The sequence below is a fragment of the Hoplias malabaricus genome, chromosome 2 (assembly GCF_029633855.1).
Source record: "Hoplias malabaricus isolate fHopMal1 chromosome 2, fHopMal1.hap1, whole genome shotgun sequence".
Lineage (NCBI taxonomy): Eukaryota > Metazoa > Chordata > Actinopteri > Characiformes > Erythrinidae > Hoplias > Hoplias malabaricus.
This window is the reverse complement of record NC_089801.1, coordinates 44,457,901-44,471,099: the sequence shown is the minus strand read 5'-3', so window position 1 is coordinate 44,471,099 and position 13,199 is coordinate 44,457,901. Positions and strand designations below refer to the sequence as shown.

The 13,199-nt window shown below is 39.4% G+C and overlaps 1 long non-coding RNA gene across 2 annotated transcripts; it reads left to right on the top strand.

The window, feature by feature from the left end:
* The first annotated feature begins 501 nt into the window (after nucleotides 1-501).
* On the top strand, nucleotides 502-11,337 carry LOC136687320 (uncharacterized). Of its 2 annotated transcripts, none has more exons than XR_010800435.1 (4): nucleotides 502-2,033; nucleotides 2,400-2,501; nucleotides 4,731-4,832; nucleotides 10,548-11,337. It is a non-coding gene; the product is annotated as an uncharacterized lncRNA (long non-coding RNA). The 2 variants fall into 2 exon arrangements; XR_010800434.1 differs by lacking the exon at nucleotides 10,548-11,337 and adding an exon at nucleotides 5,994-6,091.
* The last annotated feature ends 1,862 nt before the right edge of the window (nucleotides 11,338-13,199 follow it).

The following is a 13,199-nucleotide window of genomic DNA, read 5'->3' as shown; positions in this document are numbered from 1 at the left end:
ACTGGATATAGAGAGAATATTCGGCTGTTTTTGTAAAATTAAGTTTTTAAAGGACTCTGTTTCCATGAATGCGTGTTGGAGACAGAGAGACAGTTACTTCAGCTGTTTACATTATAGAGGCCAGTTAGAGGCAAGTGTTTAAGGTGACGCTTCATTTGTAAATGTTTAATATTGAGAGTAAACGTGATATTTTATTAGAATCATATAATCAGAGTTTTATTAAAACTGTATTTTCAGTGCATTCACTTGAGAGAGAAAGACAGACGTGAAAGTTAAATTAAAGTGCCAATATGTGGGTTTTTGTAATTAGTTTACATCACGTAAAATTGCTTTGAGATGTTAAAAATCTGCAAATCTAAAACAATGTGTTTGACAGTGTAGCCTATGATTATATTTGCAACTCCTTCATTTGAAAATCAGTGAGCATTTGGTGTGTACTATAAGCCTGACTTGCTTGTAACATTTGGTTTGTTTGTATTCGTTTACTTTTAGGGAGAGAGAGATTTTGGAGAGGGAGACAGCAGAAGCCGTTCCTGGGCAGGTGGAAAGAGTATAAGGGAAAGATCTGGGAGGAGAAAAAGGAGAGTAATGCACTGAGCCCTCGACTGATCTGCATCTAAGCTCAGAATACGAGAATTGTTTATTCACATTTAGATGTGTACTTACAGTAAGTGAGTGAATGAATTACTGTGTTCCTCCATAGCTCCAGACTAACCTTAACATGCTCCCTATTCTCCTCACAAACATTCATCAGTTCCTCAAAGTACTCCTTCCACCTTCAAATATCATCTCTTCATTAGTCTGCACAATACCTTCTACATTCATTATCATCCTAACATGCTGTACATCCTCACATCCTGTTCCTCTCTCATCTCGCCAGTCGATACATGTCTTTTATTCTAACCTCACTATCCATATTCTCATACAACTTTTCACGTGCATTTTCCCTAGCCTTTGTCACTTCTCCGTTTGCTTGATGCTGCATTTTTTTGTATTCCTTTAGACATCTCTCTTGAGATTCCAATTCTATTTTGTCGACCACTTCCTTCTTAAGATTTCCTGCATGATCTCCTCATTCCAGCACAAAGTCTCCTCCCTTCCTTCCTCTGTCCATACAACAAACACAGTACCTGTAGCCGATTCCCTCACTGCTTTTGCAGTCTCTGCCCATCTGTCCATCACCTCGTCCACCCCACCTAGCATCTGCCTCACCTCCTCCCTGAATCACACACCGTACTGTTCTTACTTTAACGTCCACCATCTGATCTGTGATTTAGCCCTCACCCACTTCCTTTTCTTCACCTCCAAATACATCCTACCTACCACCACCGTCTGATGCTGCCTTGCTATACTTTACCCCTGCCACCACCTTACAGTCACTAAATTACTTCAGGTTGCTTCGCCTGCATAAAACAAAGTCCACATGTGTAGACCTTCCTCCACTCTTAAATGTCACCCAATGCTCTTCCTTCTTCTGAAAATAAGTATTTACTACTGCCATTTGCATTTTTTGGGGCAAATTCTACCACCATATCACCTACCTCTCTCCTTTTACCAGTCATAGTGCTAACGTTCAGTGTTTCCACTCTCACCTCCACCTTCATAACCCTCTTCTTTATTTTGTCTCTCAACTCTTGTTCCCCCTCTCCTTCTCCTCCTGTATCCCAATTTCCACTGGTACACTGGCAGGAAACAATCCCAATGGTGGACGTTGTTAACCCGGGCCTTCTCTGATCCGATATGGAACTCTTGTTAGTGATCTGCATTGTTAATTTGACATAGTTTATACAAAAGATAATCTTTCTGACACAACCCTCCCTATGTATACACGCTTGGGACCAGCATTACAATGCAATGTATTTCAGTGGCTAGGTTATGATTTGTCTGCCTACATTTACGCATATTGTGAGTTCCAGGAGGACAGTACAATTGAGACGGAGGAGAGTGAAAGCACTTGATGAAGCAGCACAGAATGTCATCAGTGCCACTATCAACACCAACGTATTGGAAGGTATCTCTAAACTCATATAAAGGTAAATCTAGTATAATCTTTTCTTCAAGAATTGTGCATTATGTTTTTTTTTTTTTTGCCTGTATAGTTCACTTAATGTTTTAAATTAGCAGCCTTTAAGCAGTTGTAGAGTAGTTATTTGTAATATAAGGAGTACTGGTAAAATTAAGCTTTTTATTTTTATTTTCTGCTAAATGCTAATGTGTTTTTAAAACTTTTCAATTTTTGAACTGAAGCTAGGTTATGCATAATATGTAGATTAAAATAAAAGATTGTGTATTCATTAAATTACACTGATAGTCTCATTTGTGGTTACCAAATGTTTAATATTAAATTGTGATATTTCATTAACTGTAGGCTGTTTTACTGTTGTTTGAAATCTCTGTAGAAGGCATGAGAGGACACCGCTGACATGATGGACATGGTAAAACAAACCCTCTGAGCTTCCGGTCCTGTGCTCAGCGCTGGAGCTCCGTCCTCTGACTTGGAGGTATTTAAAAAGGTTTCATATACATATAGTCACTGAAATAGGTTTTAGTGAGGCAGGTCACTGTGGTCAGTTGAAGTTAATTTCTCTGGTACAAAATTGTGATAGTTCATTGCTTTTGGGTGAGGCCTTAGAGATGGTACTGGTTACACATACACTCAGGTCGTACGTTGTGGGGACCCTCTCAGGACGGAACTATTGAAAAGGTTTTGGTCAAATGTGCACACACACACTGTCAGGTCTTGCATAGTGGGGTCCCCGTTTAGGGAGAAACACCTACTAAAGCAGTACACTCACAGGTCAATATACAGACAGTTTATCTGAACTACAGTGTACATTACCCCATGACTGATGTCACTGAGGGTCTAGTTTGAATTTGTTTTTATTTTATTTTCTGACACAGCTCTTTAAGCTTATATTAGTGACACACACTGTCAGGTCTTGCATAGTGGGGTCCCCGTTTAGGGAGAAACACCTACTAAAGCAGTACACGTACAGGTCAATATACAGACAGTTTATCTGAACTACAGTGTACATTACACCATGACTGATGTCACTGAGGTTCTAGTTTGAATTTGTTATTATTTTCTTTTCTGACACAGCTCTTTAAGCTTATATTAGTGACACACACTGTCAGGTCTAGCATAGAGGGGTCCCCTTCTAGGGAGACACTCCTACTATAGCAGTACACGCACAGGTCAATATACAGACAGTTTATCTGAACTACAGTGTACATTACCCCATGACTGATGTCACTGAGGGTCTAGTTTGAATTTGTTATTATTTTCTTTTCTGACACAGCTCTTTAAGCTTATATTAGTGACACACACTGTCAGGTCTAGCATAGAGGGGTCCCCTTCTAGGGAGACACTCCTACTATAGCAGTACACTCACAGGTCAATATACAGACAGCGTTTCTGAACTACACTGTACATTAGCTCATGACTGATGTCACTGAGGGTTTAGTTTGAATTTGTTATTATTTTCTTTTCTGACACAGCGCTTTAAGCTTATATTAGTGACACACACTGTCAGGTCTTGCCTAGTGGGGTCCCCGTTTAGGGAGACACACCTACTAAAGCAGTACACTCACAGGTCAATATACAGACAGTTTATCTGAACTACAGTGTACATTACCTCATGACTGATATCTCTGAGGGTCTAGTTTGAATTTGTTATTATTTTCTTTTCTGACACAGCTCTTTAAGCTTATATTAGTGACACACACTGTCAGGTCTTGCCTAGTGGGGTCCCCGTTTAGGGAGAAACACCTACTAAAGCAGTACACGCACAGGTCAATATACAGACAGCGTTTCTGAACTGCACTGTACATTACCTCGTGACTGATGTCACTGAGGGTTTAGTTTGAATTTGTTATTATTTTCTTTTCTGACACAGCGCTTTAAGCTTATATTAGTGATACACACTGTCAGGTCTTGCCTAGTGGGGTCCCCGTTTAGGGAGACACACCTACTAAAGCAGTACACTCACAGGTCAATATACAGACAGTTTATCTGAACTACAGTGTACATTACCTCATGACTGATATCTCTGAGGGTCTAGTTTGAATTTGTTATTATTTTCTTTTCTGACACAGCTCTTTAAGCTTATATTAATGACACACACTGTCAGGTCTGGCATAGAGGGGTCCCCTTCTAGGGAGAAACTCCTACTATAGCAGTACACTCACATCTCAATATACAGACAGCTTTTCCGAACTACAGTGTACGTTACCTCATGACTGATGTCACTGAGGGTCTAGTTTGAATTTGTTATTATTTTCTTTTCTGACACAGCTCTTTAAGCTTATATTAGTGACACAACTGTCAGGTCTAGCATAGAGGGGTCCCCTTCTAGGGAGACATTCCTACTATAGCAGTACACTCACAGGTCAATATACAGGCAGCGTTTCTGAACTACAGTGTACGTTATCTTATGACTGATGTCACTGAGGGTCTAGTTTAAATTGGTTATTTACTTTTCTGATTCAGCTCTTTCAGGTTGTATTGGCGGTTGTATTGGTGGTATAATCTGAAATTGTTACTTGTGTCAGGACAAATGTGTCTTACGTTTTTTAATACCATGGTGTATCCATGTCAAGTCAATTTGACTCAGCAATTGTTTAACTGATGAGAGATTAAACATGTTGTAAAATGTATTGCACTTTAAATATTAATGTATTTGTGTGTGGTGTTCACCGAAATGTTTTACTGTTGTTTGAAATCTCTGTAGAAGGCATGAGAGGACACCGCTGACACGATGGACATGGTAGAACAAACCCACTGAGCTTCCGGTCCTGTGCTCAGCGCTGGAGCTCCGTCCTCTAACTTGGAGGTATTTAAAAAGGTTTCATGTCCATATAGTCACTGAAATAGGTTTTAGTGAGGCAGGTCACTGTGGTCAGTTGAAGTTAATTTCTCTGGCACAAAATTGTGATAGTTCATTGCTTTTGGGTGAGGCCTTAGGGATGGTACTGGTTACACACACTCTCAGGCCTTACGTTGTGGGGACCCTCTCAGGACGGAACTATTGAAAAGGTTTTGGTCAAATGTGCACACACACACTGTCAGGTCTAGCATAGTGGGGTCCCCGTTTAGGGAGAAACACCTACTAAAGCAGTACACTCACAGGTCAATATACAGACAGTTTATCTGAACTACAGTGTACATTACCTCATGACTGATGTCACTGAGGGTCTAGTTTGAATTTGTTATTATTTTCTTTTCTGACACAGCGCTTTAAGGTTGTATTGGTGACACACACTGTCAGGTCTAGCGTCGTAGGGACCACTTCTAGGAAGACACTCCTACTACAGCAGTACACTCACAGGTCAATATACAGACAGCTTTTCTGAACTACAGTGTATGTTACCTCATGACTGGTGTCACTGAGGGTCTAGTTTGAATTTGTTATTATTTTCTTTTCTGATACAGCTCTTTAAGGTTTTATTGGTGACCCACAATGTCAGGTCTTGCGTCGTAGGGACCACTTCTAGGAAGACACTCCTACTACAGCAGTACACTCACAGGTCAATATACAGACAGCTTTTCTGAACTACAGTGTATGTTACCTCATGACTGGTGTCACTGAGGGTCTAGTTTGAATTTGTTATTATTTTCTTTTCTGACACAGCGCTTTAAGGTTGTATTGGTGACCCACAATGTCAGGTCTAGCGTCGTAGGGACCACTTCTAGGAAGACACTCCTACTACAGCAGTACACTCACAGGTCAATATACAGACAGCTTTTCTGAACTACAGTGTATGTTACCTCATGAATGGTGTCACTGAGGGTCTAGTTTGAATTTGTTATTATTTTCTTTTCTGACACAGCTCTTTAAGGTTGTATTGGTGACACACACTGTCAGGTCTAGCGTCGCAGTACACTCACAGGTCAATATACAGACAGCGTTTCTGAACTACAGTGTACGTTACCTCATGACTGATGTCACTGAGTGTTGAGTTTGAATTTGTTATTATTTTCTTTTCTGATACAGCTCTTTCAGTTTGTATTGGTGACACACACTGTCAGGTCTAGCATCGTAGGGACCACTTCTAGGGAGATACTCCTACTATAGCAGTACACTCACAGGTCAGTATACAGACAACATTTTCTGAACTACAGTTTATGTTACAGTGTATTTCTCTAAGTAATATGCATTTTTGCAATATGCAATATGCAGGTATTTTTTTTCTTTTCCACAACTGCTGACTAGATTTTCAGCTGGTTCTGATAACTCCTCCACAGCTGCCCATAGTTTTCAGCACCTGATATCGAAGTTCACATGCATGGATGCAGCAAACTTGGCTACAAATCCCATAACACCTATCTCTACTGGTCTTGCATGTGCCTGCCACCCACGTTCTGTACAGTTCCCAAACTTTGTCCGATATTTGGACACTGAAAGCCGTGTTTGGTATTGAACCAACACAGGACACCATTTATTATATTGTTTTGAGGTTAGACTGTAAAAACTTATAGTTTGAAACAGACAGAAGCTCTGCAGGTCTCCCTTAGCCAGAGGGAGGGGCAGGTACTCCACAGAACATGCTTCTCATTGGTCCTCACTTGTATTAACTGTCCATCATTTAGTTCTGCAGCCAATGGAGTCTCAGCCCCTTCCTACAGCGGTTTGTTTTGTGGCGGAGCTAAGAGCAGCAGGCGCATGCTGAGAAAGTGGGATTTTACAACTTTGCTTTTAGATAGAACTAATGTTAGCACCATGTCCTAAAGAAACTACAAGTTTACTACTACTATAATCACGTCAGATAATTTCACATAAGAGAAATACAGAAGTCCTAAATAAGCAGACTGTATGTTATGTATAGGACATGACAGTAAGCTGTAAAACATCAGCAGCAAATGTGTTTAAAAATAATGATATAACATTTTTACTGGACATAAGTTAACTGTGGTAATGCAATAAGGATAATATTGTCTTTTAGACCACTTAGACAAATAAGATGCATTCACTTTAGATCTAATTGTAATTAGTGAAGTATTTAAAATAGTAAAGCCATAAATGTGTCCCTAAATTTGGTTTCAGAAAGTTGGCAGCCTACAATTTCATAAATCACACTGCTTATTATTATAGAAAGAATAATTGTGCCCACACACTTTTACACAGGCCCACCCAAAGATCAATTTGTGGCAATGCCACTGATGTAGTTAACGTTTAGTCATAGTTCCTAGTTTGAATAAATGTAATAATATAAACTGGACTTGCTGCCACATTAGGCCATTGGTCCCGTTACACGTACAAGGCTGGGGTTTGCATTCTAGCAATTTGCTGCTGATACAATTTAAATACAAAAATTCAGGTATCTCGTTTCCACCTGCCACTATCACTTCTCTCATTGAAGTGTCTGTAAAATAAAATAACTGTAGTTAGTAAGGCCTACCGATTTACATAGACTTAATATATTAACCGAAATAATAAATCTTGTAAAGTACTGTATGAAAAAATATGAGAATGACACCCTGCCTTTCGATGTTTGTTGGATGTGACCCTTGAGGAAAAGTAATTGGGGACCCCTACTCTATTGTATCTCTGATAGTGCATTTCCACCCAAAAGGAACCAGAACGGTTCCAGTTCGCAAGGTGAATTTGTAACCGTTTGGTATGTTTCCATCTACACAAACTGGTTCGCGACCCAGAAAAGTTTGTTCCCAGCTGAGTTTCAAATGCAGCGTTATTGCACTGCGGAGCTTGACAGAGTAATTTATAACGTTTCAAATAAATAAATAAAAAGAAATAAAACAGGAACACGCCCTGTTTTTTTGTTTCTGGTGCTGTTTGTGTGCGATTCCATTTGTGTTGGTCAGAGCCGCAGCTCTCGGTTACGTTTCTCTGCTGTTCACAAGCTCAGCAGGACGGCTCTGAACTCCGCAACATTTACACAGTATTATATCTCACTCGGGTCTGACTTCATGATAGAAGAATAAACAATGACTCTAACAATGAGTCTAACAATGAGTCACCAATGAGTCTTTGGTGCTGGCGCTGTATTCAGGCACAGCGACTCCCCTGCTAATGACGTATACCTGTTTCCCCTTTAAACGTGTAGAAACACAGCAGTTCATTGGAAAGAACCAAGGTTCCAAGAATCAGGAATGGAACCGGTTTAGCAGCCAGAGTTCTTTTGGTGAAATAGCGCTGTGACAGCAACAAATCAATGTTCTGATCGGTTAAATAAACCTCACTATATGATTGGTACAGCTAAAGCTTTCCTATTGGTATCAGTTGGCCAATCAGGGTCAAAAATTCACAACTGTGAAAAGAGATTTACACAAGCAGCAGAGAAGGTGAATGTGTGCATTTTTTGTCACATTTGGAACATAAAGGTTTGCTCTGGTGCATTTTAAAACAATATTCACAAATGTAATGGACTTTGTAATTGCCGTAGAGCAACTACATACACAAAATTTTAACTGTGCTTGAGCAACTACATACACGTAAAACTAAAATCCACAAATGTATTGGAATGCACAAATTTAAAACAACAACTACAATAATAAATTAAATTCACAAATGTGCAAAAAAGATTTGCATTTGTAAATGAAATGTTGTGAATGTGTGAATCAGTAACTTCTCAAACGGTTTAAAATGTGCAAGAGCAAACCTTTTTAAAGTTCCAAATGTGACAGTGGGAATTTTTGAATGAGATGGAAAAATCCACACATTCTCCTTCTGCGAATCTCTTTTTGCAGATGCGGATTTAAGACCCTGTTTTGACAGCCAATTGATGGACCAATAGGAAATCTTTAGCTGGACCAAGCAGATTGCGAGGTTTGTTTAACCAATTGGAACATTGATTTGTTGCTGTCAACCATAGCGCTTTTCCACAAAATGAACTCAGGTCCGTGAACCGCCGCGTTTCTACGGACAGCAGAGAAACGTAAACAAGAGCCGCGGATTTGATCAACGCACATGGCATTGCGCCTAACTTCACCAGAAACGCATAAAAATGGGGCATGTTCCTGTTTTTTCCTATTATTTATTTATATGAAACGTTGTGAATGACCCTGTCAAGCTCCACTGGGCGATAACGCTGTATTTGAAGCTCTGGGCTCTTGGTTACGTTTCTCCGCTGTTCACAAGGTCAGCAGGATGCCTCTGAACTCACCCATAGTGTCTCCGTTCATGACGTATTCCTGGTTCCCCTCAAAATGTGTAGAAATGCGGTGGTTCACTGGAAAGAACCAATGTTCCTAGAATCAGGAACACAACTGGTTCAAGAACCAGAGTTCTTTTGGTGGAAAAGCGCTATGGTTGACAGCAACAAATCTGATTGGTTAAACAAACCTTGCGATCTGATTGGTCCAGCTAAAGCTTTCCTATTGGTCCATCAATTGGCCGTCAAAACAGGGTCTTTAATTCTAAACTGCAAAAAGAGATTCGCACACACAGCAGAGAAGGCGAATGTGTGTTTTTTTCCATCTCATTCAAAAACTCCCACTGTCACATTTGGAATCTTTAAAAAAGGTTTGCTCTTGCACATTTTAAGTATTTTACTGATTCACACATTCACAACATTTCATTTACAAATGCAAATCTTTTTTACACATCTGTGAATTTAAGTTATTATCATTGTAGTTGTTGTTTTAAATTTGACGTATACATTTGTGGATTTTAACGTGTATGTAGTTGCTCAAACACAGTTACAAAGTCTGTTACATTTGTGAGTATTGTTTTACAAACTCAAATTTTTTTACCCTTTTTTGACTCCGTATTTGACTCCAGAACATTAGTGCAGAGAGAACAATGCAGTAATTACAAAGATCTTAAAATACATACAGAACAGGACCAGTAGACACAACACAGACAACAGTGTAGTTCTTCTTCTCATCAGCCTATGCCTCAAATTCTCATTGATGGTAGCTTGTCTCTTCGCTCACTGTCAGTCACAAGTCTCATACTACTGGATATTTATTGGCTGTTTGCATGGCATCAGCGATTTCTGGGCAAGCTCTTGTATCACATCTTTCAGCGGTTCACACGTAGCAATCGAGATAGTGTTGATTTGCCTGTGACCTAAGGGTTGTTCCCGTGATCCCCTAAAACAGTCTTTGACAAGAAAATCGTGGCTACAATCGTGCAGTGTGATCATATATCAGGAATCCATCAAGAAACATGTAATTGAATGATATTTATGAACGTACCTGTTTTGGATTCACTCAAGTATAAAGATTAATTACACCTGTCACAAAGGGTTTTAAAAGGTGTTTAATAATTCTGAGGCAGTAGTTATTTTGGACATTTTTTGTTGGATTGGGAGAAAACCATTTTATCTATTTAAATTGTTATTTTAATCACTTTTTGCAAAAAAAAAATAGCTAATAATCCTAATTTGGGGCATGATACCATTTTGAGTGCCAATGTAGGTCTGTTTTCTCTTTTGCATGTTGTAAGAAAAACAGCCTTATTAAATCATGCAATTTGTGCCAAAAAAGATGTTGGTAAAAGAGCAAAATTTTTATTAAAATTTAGGCATAGGAAAATTTCCTTTGATATATATATATATATTTTTTTTTTTTTTTTGTCACCTAGGTCCAGTGAATTCCATGGAGTGGAGAAGCTCATGTTGATGGAAAGTTCCTGGAAAGCTGTCTGTTCACTGTATACATCTGAACAGTGGGCTCTTAAACCTGTCTCTGCAATGCTGTGATGTGATTTATATTGTTTTAAAGTTTCTGTTTTCAGACTTGATCAAAGCTCTCTCGGACCAGGCACTTTTTTTACGAACACCTTGTGTCTATACTCACTGTTCATTTCATCAGCTCCATTTACAATGTAGGAGCATTTTGTAGTTCAGCATTTACAGAATAGTGTCCATTTCTTGTGCTGCATGCTTTGTTTACCAGATTTCACCCTGTTCTTCAATGGGCAGTACCTCTAGAGGACCCCCACCTAGCGCGATTTGTTTTGATTCCAGATACATTTCTTGGGGTGAGGTTGTGGTAGTGAAAAGCCAACCAGGGACCAAACAGTCCAGTAGTGTAGGTCCCATGCATTGCACAAGAACAATTAATGTGTTGCTCTGGTATGAGTGGATCAGACATGGCAGTGCTCCTACATGGTAAGAGTAACTAATATAATGGACAGCGAGTGTAAGTACAGTGTTCGTAATGGAGTTCTTGGTTAATATCATAGATGGACTGTCTCATGTAAATTATTCTGAGTTTATATTGTGTGTGTTCATATTGATTTTAAATTTTCTTTAGCCTAGCTAAGCTCATCAGTTATTCAAGGTATTATTTATTTATATTGTGTTTTATTCTCACAGTTTTTGGCTAACTTCATTGCTTCTACAGTATGTACACATCTGTGCCTATCTTTTTCAGAGTTTAATAAAAGAACAAATTAGTTCAAATAACGTTAAAGGTTAATAAATTAATCTTTAAACGAATGCATCGGCCTGGATTCATTGTTTTTCTGCATTATTTATAGATTACACATTGTTCTCTCTCAAAATGAAATTGGTCCCCACAAAGAATGAGAACAGGTGATTTGTGTAATATTTGGTCCCCAAATATACTCCAAACCTGAAATGTCCCCACAAGTCACGAGGACGTCTGGTCAGAATCAATTTTGTTGAGATATTTATAATTTGAAGTGATATTAAGATTCACAAGTGCATTTTGACAAAGCATGATTTTTTTCAAGTCTGTAGCACCTTGGGAAAGGGTGGACCCCACAATGTGAGTATTCCTCCAGGTGACCCCCACAACGCACAGAAACAAGTATGTGTGTGTGCGCACATGCGCTTGTGTGTGAATGTGCCTATCTTTCTCTATCTCTCTCAGTGTGTCTGTGTGTGTGTGTACAGCCATTTCCACTCGTGGTCAGACAGGCAGGAGCATGCTGAATGGATCAGGACCCTCACAGTGATTTTTTCTTTTAATTTCCTGTTTTCACATCTTTTTCCCTCTGTTTGTTCTGACCTGCCTTGTGTCCATTTGCTGGTTACTGCATCTCTAGGATGGACAATGTCCCTGCGCTGAACCTCGATTATCTACATAGCTCTATCACCTGCTGAAAAGCAGCATTCACAATATATACTGACCAGCCACAACATTAAAACCACTGAAAAATATCTCTTTAAAGAACATCATAGTAAGCGCCTACCAAATGTGGTGCAATGACCTTGTCCAATGTGTGGCCCTTCATCATGATCAGGGTTGCTCTTGGTGTGGACAGGGAGAAAACCCACACAGACACAGGGAGTACACTCCACACTCTTCAAATACAGTGACCAAGGAAGCAGAGACCCTGGAGCTTGGGTGTCAGTAACACCAACATTGAAAGTTGAACACTTTAAACGCTACAAAATCAGTTATTTGATAGTAATTCTAAAGCGTCCATAGGTGTGTGTTTCTCTGTGAAGGACGGGTGGCCCTCCAGGGTATGTTCTCACCTTGTGAATCAGGGTAGGCTCTGGCCTCATGGTGACCCTGAACTGGATAAGTGGTTACAGACTGGAAAACTTTACTGTTATATATTATTAACATTACCTGATTGAATGAATTCATTTTTATTTGTCAAAGTCAGCATTCTATCCTTTAGATGAGGGGTGTCAAACTCATTTTCACAGAGGGCCACATCAGCATAATGGCCAGATGTAACTGTAAGAACATATAAATGTAACTAAATGTAACCAAGTGTAATGTAGAATAAATGGAAGTACTCCTTAATGTTAAATAACTTTGAATGTATTACTTTTTCCAAAAACACACGTTGCAGGTGGATTGGCGACTCGAAAGTGTCCGTAGGTGTGAGTGTGTGAGTGAATGTGTGTGTGTCTGTGTTGCCCTGTGAAGGACTGGCGTCCCCTCCAGGGTGTATTCCCGCCTTGCGCCCGATGATTCCAGGTAGGCTCTGGACCCCCCGCGACCCTAAATTGGATAAGCGGTTACAGATAATGGATGGATGGATGGATGGTATTACTTTTTCAACTTATAAATATTTGCATAGATATAAAAATATGTTTTGTTGCTCTGTTAACAACATAAATGTTAGTTTGTCAGACTAAGAAACTCATATTACTCCATCAATCAACGATCAGACTATCCAAGTGAATAAAGAAAAATATCATCAAACACAAGTTATGACCTTCAGCATACACTGCTTCAAAAAAATGCACCCTCTGAAAAGGACTTAGACACGCAAGGGATTTCTTCAGCTACAATAAAGCTAGCTTTC